At 39.5% G+C, this 20,701-nt stretch overlaps 1 protein-coding gene and 2 long non-coding RNA genes across 5 annotated transcripts in view; 1 reads left to right on the top strand and 2 right to left on the bottom strand.

The window, feature by feature from the left end:
* Window positions 1-20,701, bottom strand: part of CRIM1 (cysteine rich transmembrane BMP regulator 1) — a 1,166,729-nt gene that overhangs the window by 997,465 nt on the left and 148,563 nt on the right. The window lies entirely within an intron of this gene.
* On the bottom strand, window positions 2,226-3,319 carry LOC143990101 (uncharacterized). 2 transcript variants are annotated; one of them, XR_013277157.1, is made up of 4 exons: window positions 3,201-3,319; window positions 2,950-3,102; window positions 2,516-2,649; window positions 2,226-2,374 (listed from the first exon to the last, which is right to left on the bottom strand). It is a non-coding gene; the product is annotated as an uncharacterized LOC143990101 (long non-coding RNA). The 2 variants fall into 2 exon arrangements; XR_013277156.1 differs by having other exon boundaries at window positions 2,950-3,306.
* Window positions 5,447-6,530, top strand: LOC143990100 (uncharacterized). Of its 2 annotated transcripts, XR_013277155.1 has the most exons (4): window positions 5,447-5,566; window positions 5,665-5,817; window positions 6,116-6,249; window positions 6,382-6,530. It is a non-coding gene; the product is annotated as an uncharacterized LOC143990100 (long non-coding RNA). The 2 variants fall into 2 exon arrangements; XR_013277154.1 differs by having other exon boundaries at window positions 5,458-5,817.

Below are 20,701 nucleotides of genomic sequence, written 5' to 3'. Positions count from 1 at the left end.
AAAGAAGTGTTCAAAAACGAAATCCAAATAAGTTTCCACCACTAGTGCAGCCGTCACCTAGGAATAAGCAATGGAGGCTTACCAAAAAGCCAGCGACCACCCTTGTTCACGGGGGTCACATAAGGCTTAATAGAGCAGCAGGAAAAAATACACTTTTTTGAATAAAAAAGATAAGATAACAGTAAAGTTAGGCCAATTTTACTTATATTGTGAAAGAATGTTTCGCCGAGTAAATTGATAAAGAAAACTTTACAAAAACAGAAAACAGTTACAAGATAAAAGTGGTCTTTGTGGCGGATTCGCCATACGATCACTTTTATCGGCGGCGGGAGTGGGCCCCCCTCCCGCCATGCTCCAGTTCCCTCCGTTGTCATGCTTCAAAATTGTGCCCGCTCGTGGAATGGCGACAAACTTTTACCCTTAAAAATCTCAAGGTTGCATGTTTTGAGTTGAGGAGGTCTAGGGCTAGAATTATTGCTCTTGCTCTACCGATTGTGGCAACACCTCTCATGTGTGGTTTGAAGACCATTTTCATATGCGGCGCTACTCACGTATGCGTTCGCTTCTGCACGCGGGCTCGGCGGGACAGGGCTCGTTTATTTTTTTTCTCTTATTTATTTGACCTTTTATTTTCTATTTTTACACTGTCTAAAAAAAATGTTGTCACTTATATTCTTATTACAAGGAATGTAAACATTCCTTGTAATAGAAAAAAAAAGCATGGCAGGACCTCTTAAATAGACCTCAGATCTCATATTTACACTAAAATGCAAAACATTTGTCAATAAAAAAAAAGCTAAAAAAAAAAAAAAAAAAGGCCCTTTAAGAGCTATGGGTGGATGTGACGATTTGATGTCGCTTCCGCCCTGCAGTGTCATGGAGACAGGTGGGGGCCATCTCCCCCTCACTCGTCTCCATGCACAGCCAAGTGAGAAGATGGGATCCCCTCCGCCAATTGCTCCGGTAAGCGGCGGAGGGAACTGGAGCATGGCGGGAGGGGGGCCCACTCCCGCCGCCGATAAAAGTGATCGTATGGCGAATCCGCCACAAAGACCACTTTTATCTTGTAACCGAATGCCGGCTAAACATGGAGATACCAGGGTTATAGCAGCTAGCTGCTGGCAATACAAGGATATCCATCCTCAAAAGAAGGACGTATATCGGCGGTCGGCAAGTGATTGTAAAGGGTACAAAATAAATAAAACATGTTATACTTACCCACTCTGTGCAATTGTCATGCACAGTGCAGCCTCGACCCTTCTCCTCTAGGGTCCCCCTTCTGTGCTCCATCTCCTCTTCTTGATGTGTCACCGTAGGAAGCCGCTTCCTATTGTGGCACACTTGAGCCACGCTGCCTTGCCTGGCACCAACAGAGCGCCTTGGCCGCATCCACCCCCCATCATAGGATATGACTGAAAGCAGCAGGAACCAATGGCTCCAACTCCCGATCTGTCCTGTAAGGAGGGAGAGAGCAGAGTGCTGGATGTAGATCGGGCTCAGGCAACTAAGTGGGGGCTGGGGTTCCAATAACGGAAGGTTTTTTACATTAATGCAGAAAATGGCAGCTGCCACAAGTCTGTTGACACTTTTTCAGTCATGTGTTAGATTTCTTCTAGAAAGCTTTTTTTTAACAAATCACTTAGTGTAACTAAAAGGCTTCTATCACATAAGGCGATTTGACATTGCGTCAGAATGCGCAACAGGTGTTCGGATGCAATTATTCTTAATGGCATCCCAAACGTGGTGCGATTCTGCCACGACTGTCGCTCAGACAGAATCGTGTGGCAAAACGCGTAGTTAAAAATTGTGCCAAGCTTCTTTTGAGGCACAAATGCACATAGGGCGGCTCACTGAAGTAAATAGGCTGCCTTAAGCATGTAACGTGATTCTAAGCATAAATCTTGTTTTAAAAATTGCAAGCAGGAACACTCCTTTCCTCTCTGATTGGCCTAAGACACATAGGTTATATGAAAAATACAACTGAGATAAAAAATATATATATATCATGGAAATAAGTTGGTCCACACTATCCCAGAGACACATTACTGTTAAAGGTACCTCATCCCCCAATAATTCTATAAATATTATATCCACGAATAGGAAAAAGGGAGGGGGGGGCCAGGGGATTTTTTAACGGTACATTAATTGAAGAGACAAAGATTTCTTAAAAAAGAATTCATAGCTTTAATGTTGGAAATATGTTAAAATTATTTTGGAGAAACCAAAATAGCAAAAATATAATAGCAAATACACTTTTTATACAAAAAATTACATGACACAAGATATAGGGGATCCTGAAATTGTTAGTTGCTGAGAATGATCATATATCCTCCCGACATGTTTCGCGTTTTTGCTTCTTCAGGGGAGTATGCAACTAACATGAACATAAACACAAAGAGAGGTTTAAGAATACAGAAAATACAATTATGCCATACAATTAGATACACATAAATTTCAGAACATTAGGTATGAAATTGGTCTCAATTTGCTCAGTCCAAAGAGGTACAATGCTTACCCAGATATAATCATTTCCTGCATCGCAACCCACAGGCCAACAGATGGTGAAATAGATGACAAGAATTAGGTGACAGGATCAAATGCTAAAAACAACCCAGCCTCATGCAGGGCATAGATGGAGGTAGACAAGCGCTACAAAGATCAAAAACAAAATCCAGAGATAAATATCAAGTATAACAAGTCCAGCACAGGTATTAAAAAATGTTAGTTTGTAACAAAGTGAGTAAGTAGATATCAATCCCTAAATTATAAAAGGGAATTGGGGCTGAGAAACATGCCTCCATAGTAGGATATGAGATGCTCATTATCAAAGGAATGGAACAATTGATTTTAATTAAGCCTAATTAGTATAAGGGTTGTAAGAAGTGGCTACTGGGGGTATACTACAAAGATACTGTTAAAGAGAGTAGAAGGAATAAGAATTATTTTTACCTGCAGTTAGAATCAGAGATGAAAGAGTTAGTTCCATATGATGGTATTGGTGCAATACAAATGCAACAAGTTACAAAGAAAGAATCAATTGATTCATTGTGATGTTTTATAAGTTGCAGAGTGCAGCGATATGCTGCCACTGCCAGGCTGAACCTACAAGTAAATAAAAAGAAGGATGACTCGATATAGGTATAGAAAGATGAGAGGCGGTATTATAACAGTATAAAATTCAGCTAAAGAAATATATTTACCAAGAGGAAAAGTTAGCGTGGCGGTAGTATCTGTGCTGAGCCTGCGCTACAGATGAAGTGACAGCGCTGCCTATTTATATCCCCCATCCATCGAGCCGGCGTCTGACGTCACCGGCTCGATGCGGACAGCCATAGGTGGAAGCAGTGAGCATGTGCAGAGCCTTTCAGGTCGGCATTTGAACTACCAACCCCATAATGCCTCAGTGCTGACACGAGGTTAATTTGGACAAATGCTGATGGAGATGGGGATAAGCTGACTCTCCGCCCTTGAAGGGGGCGGGAAGACACAAGTCAGCATAGAGGGCAGAAGAAACGACGATTATCATGGCTTTTAACCCTAAAGGGGATTACATGCTCCCTGCCACCTCAAATCGGGCGCCGCCTGGGGATAATACCCAGCTGCGCCCTTGGGTGTCCATATGCCCTTGCATACTTGGAGCAAGGGAAGATAAAGAGCAGAGTATCAAGTCCAAATCAAAAAATATATGGCTTTGGATTGCGGTGCAGGGAAGGAGGGAGAAAGCAAAGCTCCTCAATGTGGGTGGGACTCATAGAGAGCAACAGAGATCCCAAGTGTGCAAACCATGAAACCCACCTTGGGCCAAGCAAAGCGAGACATTAGACGGTATATATTACCGGTACAGCGTTAATAGTAATTGATAATGACATTTATTGATGTACAGAGATATTTTTAAATATAACATAAACATAAAAAGAAAATAAAATAAAATAAAATATTTTGTTGAAAACAAAAAGACAAAAATAAAAAAGAAAAAGAAAAACCAATGACTTGGGGAGGGGGTAGGAGGAAAGGAAGGGAAGGGGAAAAAGATGAACAAAAAGGGAAAAAGGGGATATCACCTCTCTCTCTTCATGCCAGGTTCCACGGGGGCTCACAGCTAAGGTAAGAGGGTTCATGAAACAAACAAACAGAGATTAGCTATAGAAAGGATCTGTAGCTTATATTTTCATTGAAACCAGGGTATTTAGTGGCTTTTAGAATAAAGATCCACTTGGCTTCAGTTTGTAAGAGAAGCTTGTCCACTGAGCCACCTCTTGAGTTTAGAGGTATATGGGCCAGGGCTGAGAAACGTATCCAGTTGGGGTCAAAGGCATGATGGGTGCCTATGTGCCTACTTATGGCTGTGGTGATTTTTTTATTGAGAATAGGCTTGATGTGGTCTTTTATGCGGATAGAAAATAGTCTTTTAGTTTTACCTACGTAAAATCCTCCACAACGGCATTGGGCCAAATATACAACGCCTGGAGTGGAGCATGTAACGTGAAATTTCGAAACAAAACGGTTGCCGTTTGGCAGTCTGATCTTTCGAGAGTTATATATATAGGGACACATGTCACATTGCCCGCATGCATAGGTACCTGGATATTTGGATTTAGTATCACCTGAGGAGTCCTGAAAGTGACTTCTAACTAAGCTGTCCTTGAGTGATTGAGGTCTCATATAGGTGATTGATGGTGCATCATTTATGTACTGATTAACAATAGGATCGGCTTTTAGAAGAGGCCAGAACTTATTGATTATAGCACGGAACGAATGATGTTGGTTAGAGTATTTGGTAATGATACGTACTTTATTATCGAAATTTTTTTGTTTATTGGAGAAGAGAAGGGAAGTCCTATCTTTATTTTTTACTCTATTATATGATTTTTTCAGAGATACATGACTGTATCCACGTGCTCTGAGTCTATTGTATAAGTCATTGGCTGCAATCTTAAAGTCAGAGTCAGTACTGCAATTGCGTTTGGCCCTTAGATACTGGCTGTAGGTGATGCTCTTTAGGAGAGGTTTTGGGTGAAAGCTTGTCGCATGCAAGACCGTATTGCCAGCAGTAGGCTTTCTGTATAAGGCAGAATAAACATGTCCAGTGGCATCAATTTTAATAGTTAAGTCCAAAAATTCAATGGAGTTTTGGCTGTAATTCAACGTAAACTTTAAATTGAATGGATTCACAGAGAGTAAATTGAAAAAGAGCAACAAATCTGATTCTGATCCTGACCAAAAAAATAAAATATCATCAATGTACCTGTACCAGGCTGTGATGTTACTTAGAAAAGGGACGAGGTCTTCACGCGTGGGAGGGCGGAGAGTCAGCTTATCCCCATCTCCATCAGCATTTGTCCAAATTAACCTCGTGTCAGCACTGAGGCATTATGGGGTTGGTAGTTCAAATGCCGACCTGAAAGGCTCTGCACATGCTCACTGCTTCCACCTATGGCTGTCCGCATCGAGCCGGTGACGTCAGACGCCGGCTCGATGGATGGGGGATATAAATAGGCAGCGCTGTCACTTCATCTGTAGCGCAGGCTCAGCACAGATACTACCGCCACGCTAACTTTTCCTCTTGGTAAATATATTTCTTTAGCTGAATTTTATACTGTTATAATACCGCCTCTCATCTTTCTATACCTATATCGAGTCATCCTTCTTTTTATTTACTTGTAGGTTCAGCCTGGCAGTGGCAGCATATCGCTGCACTCTGCAACTTATAAAACATCACAATGAATCAATTGATTCTTTCTTTGTAACTTGTTGCATTTGTATTGCACCAATACCATCATATGGAACTAACTCTTTCATCTCTGATTCTAACTGCAGGTAAAAATAATTCTTATTCCTTCTACTCTTTAACAGTATCTTTGTAGTATACCCCCAGTAGCCACTTCTTACAACCCTTATACTAATTAGGCTTAATTAAAATCAATTGTTCCATTCCTTTGATAATGAGCATCTCATATCCTACTATGGAGGCATGTTTCTCAGCCCCAATTCCCTTTTATAATTTAGGGATTGATATCTACTTACTCACTTTGTTACAAACTAACATTTTTTAATACCTGTGCTGGACTTGTTATACTTGATATTTATCTCTGGATTTTGTTTTTGATCTTTGTAGCGCTTGTCTACCTCCATCTATGCCCTGCATGAGGCTGGGTTGTTTTTAGCATTTGATCCTGTCACCTAATTCTTGTCATCTATTTCACCATCTGTTGGCCTGTGGGTTGCGATGCAGGAAATGATTATATCTGGGTAAGCATTTGGACTGAGCAAATTGAGACCAATTTCATACCTAATGTTCTGAAATTTATGTGTATCTAATTGTATGGCATAATTGTATTTTCTGTATTCTTAAACCTCTCTTTGTGTTTATGTTCATGTTAGTTGCATACTCCCCTGAAGAAGCAAAAACGCGAAACATGTCGGGAGGATATATGATCATTCTCAGCAACTAACAATTTCAGGATCCCCTATATCTTGTGTCATGTAATTTTTTGTATAAAAAGTGTATTTGCTATTATATTTTTGCTATTTTGGTTTCTCCAAAATAATTTTAACATATTTCCAACATTAAAGCTATGAATTCTTTTTTAAGAAATCTTTGTCTCTTCAATTAATGTACCGTTAAAAAATCCCCTGGCCCCCCCCTCCCTTTTTCCTATTCATGGATATAATATTTATATATATATCATGGTTATTATCTGTCAAAAAACATTCCCATGTATTATTTTAAATACATATATGATCTTACTTTACAGGTATATGTGCAATAGTACATACAGCTCGTCTACCTCCATCCAAAACAACAAGCTACATCTTTGTGCTCAGCCCAGGAGCAGAGAGCAGAAACATGTTGTTTTTGGCACAATCACTGTGCCTCTGTCCACTTTTCAGAACTCGAGTGAGAACACATGAGGAAGGAGTGAAAAAAAGCTCAGTGCTGTAACTGTGCCAACAAAATATAAAGATACAAACCCAGATGCAGGAATCTGAGGCATTTCCTTTGCTATGTGACTGTCCTTTCCAGAAGGTCAAATGAACATAAGAAAATAAAAAAAAGGGATATATTTAATATTTGAATGGAGATTTTCTTTACTTCTAGAAAAACTATTTCAGAGAATGCCAAAAATATTGAAATGTTTCCGCTTTATTCATCACATAACTGTACTACTGCATTTGGCCAACCTGCATGGTTTTAAGGGTCCAAACACTGATTCATTTCATTTAGCCCTAAATGGATCACCTGCCATTAAAAACCAAACACACGGTGACTTCTCAATATTGGATATTTGACCTACGGTATATATGGTACAAAGTTTGAAAAAAAACAAAAACACACATTATTACAATACTAACATTTTAAAAACCACAGCAAACAGCATCCCCTGGGCGATACTTAATGTAAAGGTATTAATGCTACATAGCTGGTACAGAGACGGGGAAAAAAAAAAAAAAAGTTGGCTAAACTTAGGACTCTATACATCAGCTTTTAATTTTGGTAATTGTTAATTTTGTTTTGTTTATAATGAACAATTCTGAACTTTTTGGAGAGACAAAAAAAAATATACACACACACACAATTACAAAGGTCAAATAAAGCATGAAATCAAACCTATGGTTAAAAAAGACATGTAAAAAAGACACGTCACAAAAGTCTGCTCACTTATTAAATCGGTTTCAGGCTTATCTACAGACACGTGATTATTTATTAAAATAGAAATGTGCACGAACACTGAGGGAAACGATGGTTAGGATCCTACTATACACAAATGTGTGGACAATAAAAATAAATATATTAAAACATTAGGAACAGTTCCCGATATCACACCGGTTAATAAGTCACTGGACTTTCTGCTTGAGACTTCTGGAAATATGTCAGGCTAGTGAAAAGTTATCTATTTAATTCATGTTTTATGTCCTAGATTGTAAGCTCCAACGAGCAGGGCCCTCTGATTCCCCCTGTATTCAATTGTATTGTATTGTAAGGTCTGCCCTAATATTGTAAAGCGCTGCGTAAACTATCGGCACTATATAAATCCTGTATAATAATAATATATTTCCCCTTTCCACACCCACCAAAAATATTTGGAATTCTGTTTCAGTAGCACAACTTCCCTTGGGTGCAGTGGTGTACAGCAGATGCCAGAAAAGCTACAGAAAAAGATTGATTGAGATGGAGAAAGAGTTGTAGATAAATCTAAAAACTACTAAGAATGAACTCTTTAAAAAAAACAATTCCTTCCACTAATCTATCCCAGATGTCTCATCTCAAACTACTTGTATTCCATTTATAGAATGCTATTCTCTACTGCTTCCAGGTCATGGCACCAAAGCATCAACAGTTAAAAACCACAACAGAAAATGTTTTTTCAACATAGTATTGGATTATGGACCATAGATATTTGGCACCATTGTATACACACATTTTTTAGCTGATGACCACATACAGTACATGCAATAGATTATACATGGCCTGTCAACATTCAGAAAAAGTGGATTAAAACATCCAAGCATTTCCAAATAATCTTTTTAGCAGAGATTTGTTATGATGGTGGCAATAAGGCCCTTTCTGATCAGGTCCGTCTGTCAGTTGTTCAGGTGGTCCTGTGATCAGAAGCTCCATGCAGCTCTATGAGCAAGAGGATATAAATGTCTCACTTGTGTCCAAAAAAAAAAAGAAAAAAGAAAAAAGTTAAAGGACTGAATTCTTACATAGAAAGTGATGGCAGAAAAAGACCGAGTAGTCCATTGAGTCTACCGATTTTTACATTTTTTGTTTGTTTAACCTTGTTGTCTTACAATCTAGGTTTATCCCAAGCATGTTTTAAACCATTTAATGTTGACTGTCTCACTACCTCTGTTGGTAGTTTATTCCAATCATCAATTTCCCTTTCAGTAAAATACTTTTTAATATGTGTTTTGAACTTTCCTCCAGTTAGTTTGAGGACATGTCCCCGTGTTCTTGATTTCGATTTCATATTGAGAAGACTACCTTCCTGAACTCTATTTACACCCTTCATGCATTTAAAGGTTTCAATTATGTCTCCCCTTTCCCTTCATTCCTCCAGACTGTACACATTAAATTCCTGAAGTCGCTCTCGATATGTTTATCCCCCACACCTTTCACCAATTTTGTTACCCGTCTCTGGACTCGTTCTATCTTAATATCTTTCTGTAAGTGAGCTCTCAAGAACTGGACACAGCATTCTATATGAGGTCTCACTAAAGATCTGTATAGGAATCAGGACCTCCCCTCCACCTTTTCGGGACCTGTGATGGATCAGATTTAGCCCAATGTAAATTGTCCCTTATAGAGTCATCATGGATCCACAGACGCCCACTGTGGAAATGCATACTGAGACTGAATGGGCATGGAAGTCTCAAAATTGATTTCTGTCCCGTTCAGCTCTCATTCACAATTCCATTCACAGATACCCAGCTAAACAGAGCTGAAAAAACTGTGTGAAAGGAAGGACCATAAGACAAATGCATTTAAAAGGAGATCAATCTAGAGAGTCAATACATCAGTTTAAGATTAAGGTTTCTTTCTGCATATATAAAGAGACCCAGATGTAAACAGATTTCTGCACCTGGGGTGAGTTTTTATGCATGTCAAATACCCATAGGGCATTTAAGGAGCGTTTTTAAAGCACGTTAAAATATTGCATCAAACTTAACAATGTTATAGGCGCATTTGTTAAGAGTCAGTATTTTGAGCAAGTGTAAACATGGCCTAAATTGTATCAAAGTCCCATCACAGTAGTGTGAAGTAAGTCTAAAAGGATATTTATTAATGCGCCCATTAAGATAGAGGAAGTAGTTGCAGAGATGGCCAATAGTAAATCCCCAGGTACTGATGGTCCACCAGCAGAGCTATAAGGAGCCTCTCCTTCCTATATTCCAGATACTCTTAATAATGCTGTTCGATGTGGGGGGGGGGGGGGGCTCTCCCTTACTCTATGAATGAGGCTGTATAGTAGTAATCCCCCCAAAAAACTGGTAAGAACCTGCTGCTGCCCAATTACTACAGACTAATTTCTCTACTAAACACAGACATTAACCACTTGCCAATATACACTGGCAAAGTGGCACATTCCCGCAAATTGCCGTACAGGTATGTCTTCCCCCTGAAGATCCTCCGGAGGCACCCGTGGTACGGCGAGGGACCCGACATGTGTGGCCGGCGGGTGCAATCCCTGTTGGCCACCCTCGATTGCAGGAACATGACCTAGAATGCGGATTTGTGTGTGTAAACACACAAATCCCAGTACTGTCAGGGGAGAGGAGACATATTGTTTGTTCCTAGCAAGTAGGAAAAGCGATAGGTCTCCTCCCCCAGTCAGTCCTATCCCCATACAGTTAGCACCACTAACTAGAGAACGCATTTAACCCCTTGATCGCCCCCTAGTGTTAACCCCTTCCCTGCCAGTGACATTTACACAGTAATCAGTAGATTTTTATAGCACTGATCACTGTATAAATGTCAATGGTCCCAAAAATATGTCAAAAGTGTCCGATCTGTCTGCTACAATGTCGCAGTACCGCTAAAAATCACAGATCACTGCCATTACTACAAAAAAAAGAAGAATAAAAATTCCATAAATCTTTTCCATAGTTTGTAGACGCTATAACTTTTACGCATACCAATCATATATTACACTATGTGACAGGAAGAAATACTGTACCTATGGGACTGGAGGCTTTAGCGTTTAGTAAGTTTAAAACTTTTCCCTACATATGTTCTAACACAGAAGGTTTGGAACAAGGTATGGCAATTGCAGGAGGTGACAGGGCTTACTCTATGAGGCAATGACTACTATGGTGAGTTGGAAACACTGCAATATGGAGTCAAGAATACGGTATTACATTATTGTCTTACATTTTTTAAAAAGGTGGGCTCTGCTCCACACTCTGCAAACTAAAATTCCAACTCCCAAACTATGCATTTTTACTATATGCAACTTCAATATGCAGTTAGGGCACAATCCAGTTCCACAACCTGGGTACAATCGCCAACGCCTATGTTTATATGGCTGAGGTGGAGGTTTACAAGGGTTTCATTTCTGGAAGTTATTATATGTTGGTGATAATTGTTCTGTGGGACTTCCACTCGAGGGCTGAGACTCATTGCAGCTGTACATCTTACTTAAAGCCAGTCTAACTCTTTTTAAAATGAGGTAGAGAAGGGACCCTATATGTTCTAGAGACCACGGTGATCTGATCCACCTACTATGTAAATGTCCCAAGCTCCATCTATACTGGAGGAAAGTCCTGGAAACTCTTAACAGTGTTTCAGGTTAATATTAGACAGGATCCCAAACCCTGCCTTTTGGGTATATTAGACAATCTCCAGGTGGAAGAGGTCACCATATCAAGAGCCTTATTCCAGGTTAGAAAACAAATCCTCAGACACTGGAAATTTGATGCACCTCCTTCTTGGAGGGAATGGGTGGCAACAATGGCTTGATGCTTAATACCCCGGGGCTATCCCCAGTTGACTTAATGCTGGAAAGAGTCTTGTACAGGTAGCAGCATCATAATTTGTATGTTTATATATGGAGTCAATGTGGTGTGTGTGTAATCGGACACCTTAGATAGGAATGATCTGTATTACAAGTACCATTGTGGCAAATGTTGGAATTGTCACCAATACTGTGATAGGTTTGTGTTAATGTCTCTGGAATGGTTCGATGACTTGTACTTGCCACATTTTTTTTTTCAATACAACTTTAGTACAGGTAAAAAAAAAAACGAATAGAACCACCAGATGGTTGGTACACTCCAATATATTATTTTTGGGGTTTTGAGTTTAATATTGTTTTAAGCTCACTTTTAGTAGGAATGGGGTTCGGGGAGATGATACTAAGAAGAAAAAGTATATAATATCCTAAATGAATCTGTGCCGGTATTTTGGGACTTTGGAGACAACCCTCCCCACAGCCAGTAAACATTGGTTTGAAAAGATAAATGGCTACTACATTCTAGAAGACCTCAGTAGAGCCCTTAGGGGTACTGATATGACATTTAATAAGGAGGTTCCTTTGGACAGAATCGCTCACAAACAGAGCAATCAGTGATTCTCCCTCAGAAGTCATTCCACTAATAATGCTGGCAGCAGCTTATTAAATCACTCTGTTTTACTTTACTTCCTATTTTGTACTACCATCTGCTGGTTCCCCCACTCCTCCCCCTGCAGATATCCCTGCATCAGCTGGGCTCTGTCCTGGCTAGATACAGTATGTTCAAGCCTCCCTTCTTCACCTCACCACCTACATGGTGACAGTTTTTCCAGACACACCACACCATGACTTTCAATTAACCTCTTTGGAAGACAATATGGGATATGCACACATATTTGGATTCTCTGTCCCGTTTCCCTTCCTTAAAGCGGAACTTTGCCCATAATTTGATAAAAAAAATTCTTTAGCAAGGAACATACTTTTCACATTAATAATGCTACAAAAATGAGTGTGTGCTGTAAATTGCCTCCAGGTTTGCACCAGTTTCTTCTTGATGGAGGCTGCTATTTTGCCCAGAGCCCCTGAGCAGCAGTAAGTCTTTAGGCTGTCAGTAAATCAGCCTCTATTGGCTTTGATTTTTGGCACAATGCCAAAAATGGAAAGCAACCAAGTATGTGCAGAGAAGATGAGGCAGTATTACTGGATTTTTAACAGTATAGGGACTTATTTTAATGTTTTACAGCTATAGCTGCAAAAGGGGCCATCCTGAAAAGATCTAGCAGGGCTTAGTTTTCTGACTAAAGTTCCACTTTAAGCAACTAATAAACTTGAGACACACGGATAACTTGTTTACTGATCCACCACGTGTAAATTTCCAACGTGATATTGAACTGGCAATTTACCGCTTTACGTGGTTGTAACTGCAATGTGTTATGTGTAAATGTTCAGAACATTATATAGAATGTAGCAAAGAGAGAAATGTTGGGACTTTAAATGAAGCATGCAGCAGGAAAGCAACAAGGACACAATTTATTTATTCCAAGCAACAATGCACATTTTCATGGCACACATGCAAGTATAAATTGAATAATAACAAATTTCATATATTTACAAGTGAACAAACATAGCGATGATACAGGGCTTGCAATAGGCGAAATTCATCAATCCATATTTTTATATAAAATAGAGATTTGGAGATATTGGAGATATGTCAAGTGGCTTATATGGTGTTAATAACAAAAACAGAAAAGAAGCAGAAGGGGGCAGTAAGTGGACTGCACTAGAACTTTTATAAGTGGTAGATTAGAAGAGCAGAGATAAATATCTACACAAACCCTTCATCTATTCTTAGGTCTAACAGCAGTTTACAACATTCTTGTAAAATTGTAAATCTAGCAAAAAAGAAAAAAAAATGGATTTCTGTTCTTTACTGTTTTAATACAACAGACTGACATTGTTTGCTAAAGCTCTGTTACTAGGAACAGTCTTTACTATTTCTGTTCAAGGCCAACTATTGACTTATCTTTTATGAATTATTTAAATTCACCTTTTCTAAAATAAGGAGACGCTAATCAAAAATATACCAATAAGACTTTATCGCAAAGGGCTACATTTCAAGTACAAGATATTGGAAATTTTAATGCAGAAAAATTTGGTTGTAAAACAGGAGGTTTGGTGAAAAAGCATGAAAGGCTCCTGATTTTTAAGGGGATGTTATAATGTCAATGCAAAGTATACTTATTTTGCAGTCCATCCTATCAATATGCTGATGAAGTCTGAGTAACAACTCTGTCAGAAGTTCAAAGAGAAAGAAAAATCTCAGGACACGCAGGTTTGAAGAGAATTCAAAAAAATTGAACATTCATCCTGATACCATCTGTACTAGAGCTGAGTGATTAATCGTTAATAAAAAATAAATCACAATCTCAATTCAACCCCCCTCCCGATCTTAACACAACATTTCTTTAATCCAGCGCAGAGAGTTCTCCGCTTACTGTTGTCAAAAAAAAAAAAGGCACTTTGCCAAGATTCACAACAATGTCAGCTAACTATAAACAAAGTATCTCTCGGTTCTTTTAGCTCAAAAGGGATGAACTTCAGTCTGTAAGAGAGGTCAGTTTAACCACTTAAAGACTAAACCTTTTTCTGACATTTGTTGCTTACAAGTTAAAATCTGTAATTTTTGCTAGAAAATTAATTAGAACCTCCAAACATATATATACATGTATCTGTATATATATATATATATATATATATATATATATATATATATATATATATATATATATATATATATATATATATATATATATATATATATATATACACATACACACACACACATATACATATACATATAATTTAGTAGAGACCCCTGAGAATAAAATGGCGGTTGTTGCAATATTTTGTCACACTGCATTTGCGCAGCAGTCTTTCCAAATGCAATTTTTGGGGGAAAAAATTTAAAACGAAAAACAGTTAGCCCAATTTTTTTGTATAATGTGAAAGATAATGTTACGCCGAGTAAATAGATACCAAACATGTCACACTTTATAATTGCACGCACTTGTGGATTGACGACAAAGTACGGTACCTAAAAATCTTAATACTCTAATCTGTACTTGGAGTAATCTGAGAGTACAGACTATAATGTAGAACTGAAGAATGCAGGAGATGTAAAAATCCGATTTTAGCCTATACAGTTTACTAATACCCCCCCCCCCCCCCCCCGTATATCACTGCAATCCCTGTAGATATGTTAAATGACAGCCTCAGCGTGGGCTCCAGCTAAGCAATGCCCCGTGTTTCACTCCGCCTGCAGCATTGGGGGCATGGCTTGGCTTAAACCCCGGGTTGAGGCTGTCATTTCACATATCCACAGGGTCTTGCAGTGATGTGCGGCACATAGAATATTTTTTTGTCCCGTCGCAATAAAAAAACATATGTTTTGAGGGCGGCACAGTAGTGTAGCAGTTAGCACTCTTGCCTAGCAGTAAATAGGGTCACTGGTTCGAATCCCAACCACGACACTACCTGCCTGTGCGGGTTTCCTCCCACACTCCAAAAGACATGCAGGTAGGTTAATTGGCTTCTGTCCAAAATTGGCCCTAGTATAAGAATGGGAACCTTGGCTTGTGGGCTCCTCGAGGGTAGGGACTGATGTGAGTGTGTGTCAGAGAGTTGCCCGTAGCGGACGTGTCACTGGGCGCACTGCGGGGCGTCGGTGTGTGCTGGTGCATGCTGCCGCTCCTGTGCGTGCGGCTGTGCGGGTGCGCCAATCGGCCTACTTAAGTGTTCCCCCGCGGTGTGCTCGGTGCTGTCCGATCTGCAGCTTCCTGTGCCCTGTTACCTGTGACTTTGCTTGTGTTCCTGACCTCCTGTTTACCCGGCTCGTCCCTTGGATTATCCTGTCTGCTGCCTGCCTTTGACCTCGGCCTGTCTCTGACCTCGCATCTGCCCGCTCCTTTGTACCACGCTGCCCGCCTGTTGCCTACCCTGCTTGCGATCTGGACTTGAACTTGCTCATCCCTATTCTGCACTGTCTGCCTGCTGTCATCTGTGCCTGTGGCTGGACCTGCTCACCATCTCCTGCTTGCATCTGCTCCTGCATCCAGCTGTGAGAGTCTGTCTACCTGTCTGAACCCAGCCGTTGGATCTCTTCTCCAGCATCTAACCCGCCAGGCTCTCATACCCGTCTGCGCTCCCGTGCCACCTGACCCGTAAGGGAGACCTTCCCCTGCTATCTCGGGCTCACCTGTCAGGTACGTGGGTCTGACAGTGTGCAATGTACAGGGATAGGGACAATTGTAGACACTCACTCAGGATGGACTGATGTCTTTATTCAACCTTACTATGTAACTATGTAAAAGTTCTGATACTTTTAAAAACTAAAGAAAGTTTGAATGGAATTGGGTTTTATAAGTTATAAGATATCCAAAGGCTACATGACTGTCAATCAAACAGGTGATCATTGGGATGACACTCATCAACACCATCTGCAGACCATTCAGGCCATTAAGCTTGGTTTATCAGCTGATAAGGGATTTCCTAGCTGTATTTTATATTGCTCCTGACCACTCTACGGCAAACTAAGACAATGAAAGTCAATACTATGGGTTTTATTTTTAATGGAAAGATCAGTCAGAGGGTATGCTTTAATGTCTCTTCACCTAATATATATAGTCAAACTCAACTCTTCATGTCAGTTCACCAGCAGAGTGATCTCTAGTAATATTATTTTAACAATATACGGTGCCCCTAGTTGGAATTAAAAGTTAAAGTAGGACACAGGTATACTATGAAAAATATTTTTAAAACAACTTACCTGTAAAATCCTTTTCTTTGAAGTGCATCACGGGACACAGAGCCATAGTAGTTATTATGTGGGTTATAGGTGCCCTTTAGGTGGACACTGGCATACCCCAAAAAGTCCACTCCCTATAGAACCCCCCACTACTGGGAGTACCTCAGTTTTGTAGCAAAGCAATACACGTGTATACCAAAAAGAAGGATGGGAGGGACCTTTGTGTTCCGTGATGTACTTCAAACAAAGGATTTTACAGGTAAGCCGTTTTAAAAATCCTATTTCCTTATCATACATCACGGGACACAGAGCCATAGTATTTATTATGTGGGATGTCCCATAGCAATGACAACTGAAGCAGAGGTTTTCTAATCTTCTCATATAGGAGGCCAGGAGATATGAAATCTGTTCCTGAAGAATGTGTTCTCTATAGCCGAGAACTAACTGGACCCTATGGTTGAGAAATCAATCTGATAAAAAAAAAAAAAAGGGTATTTGGAAACAAGTCAATATGAGAAAAGCCCAATAAAAACAACAAATCTCCAATAAAACGTCTGTATGTGCGAGTGTAATTTTGTTATTAAAAGCTTTGGAATTTTCTAAAAAAAAAAAAGTAACATTTTGCTCTCAGCAGATAGGCAGTCCAAAATAATTTGTGGTACATTATTTTTTTTCCGACAAACTGCATTCATACATTAAAAGCTAGTAAGCATCTATTAATATCTTGCCTTTTTTGTTGAGGTTTGATCTCTTCTGTTTACCATCATTACATTTAGCATCTAATTAATAAGCTAACACTGGTAGGAGATGTCATATCCAGCAACACACTTTAAAAAATAAGGACAATTTAGTTGATTGTCCATTTATTTACTGCAGAGGTTAGACGAATTGTGTTAAAATTTCAGCCTGCTGCAAGTGTTTTGTTTTTTTTCTTCCATATGACGCACTTTATACCCTTAAGGTATAATTTGTATAATTTATGTTTTTCAGACTAAACGTTGAACACCGCATCACATTCCAAAGCTATTTTCTCAAAAAATGTGCAGGAATTCCTTATAGGCATCAGAATGCCTCTTTAGAAAGGCTCTACAACCTAGGTGTAAACCGAGCTCCCAGCGATATACAGGCCATAAAAAATAAGGGTTACCTACACATGAATGGATGTTTGCAGCAAAGAAAAGGCCACTTGACCAAGTGTGAAAATGATCCAGCTCATGGAAGAAGATTGCCCCCAACTCATATACTGCATAGTTATGACATCTCATGCTTTACTAATTCAGAACTAGTACAGGGTATATGGCCTTGGGATTAACAGTCAGTTACCTGTGCACAGCTCAGCATTATCTATTGCTTTATTTAAAAACCAGTAACCAAAATAAATGTAAGATTTCACACTTTCCATCCGCTTCGATAATGAAATTACAAACCATTATACCTAACAGGTTTCTGCATGCAGCACATTACAAACACACATTTACGCATTCAAAGTATATTTCATATTTATATTCTGAATACAGAAGATCAAACACTAGACACAGGGGCCATTCAGAGAATGCTTAGCAATAAAAAAGTGGAGCTCGACCTTTGAGTGCCATTATGTGAGAAAAGAAGTGGAATAGTCTGCATAGTACACAACATAGTAAAATGTATATAGCATCCTAATAAGGATGCATCTCCATGAGTTTAATTCTGCAATTATTTTGGCTATCAACTTGCTAAGTTCATCCTACAGAATTCTTGTATCTGCCTGGGTAAAAGGACACCAAGGTAAGAAACATAACCAAATTTAACAAGCCCACACCAGGTTCTGACCTCAGGGGCAACTTTGCCAAGAACAAGAGTTCACCCCTATCAAAATGAATGAGAAAGACAAATTATTAAGTATTTTCCATCAGATTTGGAACCAAGGGTCAGATATAATCAGTATGATAATATCTCTGCTAGCTTCAGTTCTTCACTACCAGTTTTGAGACCCTGGGATGAGGACAAAAATCCATGAAAAGTACTAGCAAGTCATTAGAAATATTAACACACATGCAAGTAGGACTGAACTCAAAAAGAGAATATTTGCCATGCAATAGAGTACATTTAGAATTGTTACTTGTGCCTCAACAGCAGCTTGAAACACATGTGTATGAAATTCCTCATGAAAAATAGCAGTGCACTTCCTGGGAGGAAATTGTGCTACCTACACACAGCCTCATAGCTGAATATCTGCAGTGTGAGATCTAAGACACTGCTGCCTCTGACTGTTAGTCCTAGGAGATTTGTCAGTGTCCCTACTGTAAGTGCTCGCTGTTTTCCTTGATTGGATGCTCTGACACAAAGAAGAAAAACTTTGCCTCTATCAAGAGGTCTGCCTCCACAAGGAGACACAGTACAGAACAATGAATGGTAAGTACCAACCCAGGTGGCTGCCTCCAGACAGAGAGGTAGTACAGAATAAGGAAACAATCAGCTGCAGGCAGACCACAGGCAATATTGTTAACTAGTCCTTTGCCCCTTCTGCCATCTTTTGGGCACAGCTTCCAGAGTTAAGATCCGATTTAATAAAAAAAAAAAAAAAAAAGACTGTACTACTTGGACAGACATTCATCCACCGGATTGTATAAACTGTGAGTTTAACGGTATAGATGTTCAGTTTCTTTTTGTTCAACAAGTGGGTTGAACGAAAAAATAAATAAAAAATCTGACAGATTCCCAAATAAAACACAAACATTGTGTGATGCAGAGATCTCTGCCACACTATTGTATTCTGACAGTGGGAACATTTTTCATGTAAATAATCCATTCATGGGCACCTTAAACAGGATGTTACTTCTTTTGTAAAAGATACAAATGTTTATGCCACCCATAAGCAGCAGTATCAACAGTTTGGTTGTAATACATGACTAATGCATAATACCACCAACGTCAGAAAGAAAATGCAAGGTAAATTTAAAAACATGAGACACACAAAACAATACAGTTAACTAAAGAAAGCTATTCTTAAAGATTTTATGACGGTACGTAATGATACACAGAAATAACCACTTGGAATACAGAAGGAGAGTGAGTCATAAAACACAGGGAGGTGTAAGTAGTGTGAAAAGGAGCAGTGATGGACACATGAAGCCACTCTCACTCTGTTATCAAACTACTGCATTCCCTGCAGCTTCTATCCATCACAAATCTAAACAATCATTTATTTCTAAACTCAGTACTTTCCAGAAGCCTGTTTGTAAACAAGTCTATTTGCTCTAGGAGCTACTGACAAATTACCGTATGTACTCGAGTATAAGCCGAGTTTTTCAGCCCATTCTTTAGGCTAAACCCCCCTCCCCCTGCATATACGCGAGAGAGACGTACCTTTCATTACTAAAACAGTGCATCTCCCGCTGTGTTATGCATTATATTCGGTCATCCATTGTAACAAAGCCCCGCCTCCTCCTTGTCTGTCAGTGATAGAGGAACACTGATACAATGCTGGGAAACTATCAGCGTTCCGTCTATCACAGACGTGGAGGAGGCAGGGCTTTGTTACAATGGATGACCGAATATAATGCATAACACAGCGGGAGAAGCTGCAGATGGGCATCGTGAGACTGCAAATGGGCACAGTGAGGCTGTATATGGGCATCATTTACCAAGTAGCTGCTGCATTTTCCCACCCTAGGGTTACACTCAAGTCAATATGTTTTCCCATTTTTTTGTGGTAAAATTAGGTACCTCGGCTTATATTTGGGTCGGCCTATACTCGAGTAGATACGGTATGTAGTTTTATTTTCAGCACTAGAATGCCCAAAGGTAATAAATGTAGATAAACAGGTTCAATTTTTTTCAAAGACCATCACAAAGTCAAAGCAGCCACATGAGATGTATGAGAGACCCTCTTCCTGGAGCTTAACCACCGAAGACACTGGACAGGAAAAAAAGGTTTAAGGCACAAAAAAGAAAATAATTTTTACTCATACCCAACTTTGGGACCTGAGAAAGAGGGACCGCTTTAGTTGGAGAAAACATGCAGCACATATAGCACACCAGCGTGTGCTAAATATTGTGCATGGCTTAAAGGAGCATGGCTAAACAGGGTCCAAGCCTGCACACGGTATTCTGTAGTCCTTGTACCCACTCCATAGTTACCGTGATATGCGAGAGCCTAACTTACAGAAACCTAAGAATAAGGTTTTATAGTCAACCTTAAAAAATGATAAAAGCAAAACAAAAAACATTTGAATGGCATTGGGCTTTTAGAGTGAGATGCATACATTTCAATTTACCAGTAATGTTTTTGAACAGGTTGGTATCCAATAAATAGGACTCCATACAGCATCTCTAGTTGGAAAAACAATGCTATATAGAAGGCTAAATAAGCATCCCAATTATGGCCACACATATAATCAGATTCTCTAACTAGTCAGTGATCACATCACTATTTAACCAGACCTTAAAAGAGGAAATT

The sequence above is a fragment of the Lithobates pipiens genome, unplaced genomic scaffold, assembly GCF_037356315.1.
Source record: "Lithobates pipiens isolate NorthernLeopardFrog02 unplaced genomic scaffold, aLitPip1_a1.2 Scaffold_18, whole genome shotgun sequence".
Lineage (NCBI taxonomy): Eukaryota > Metazoa > Chordata > Amphibia > Anura > Ranidae > Lithobates > Lithobates pipiens.
This window is presented reverse-complemented; position numbering and strand designations above follow the sequence as displayed.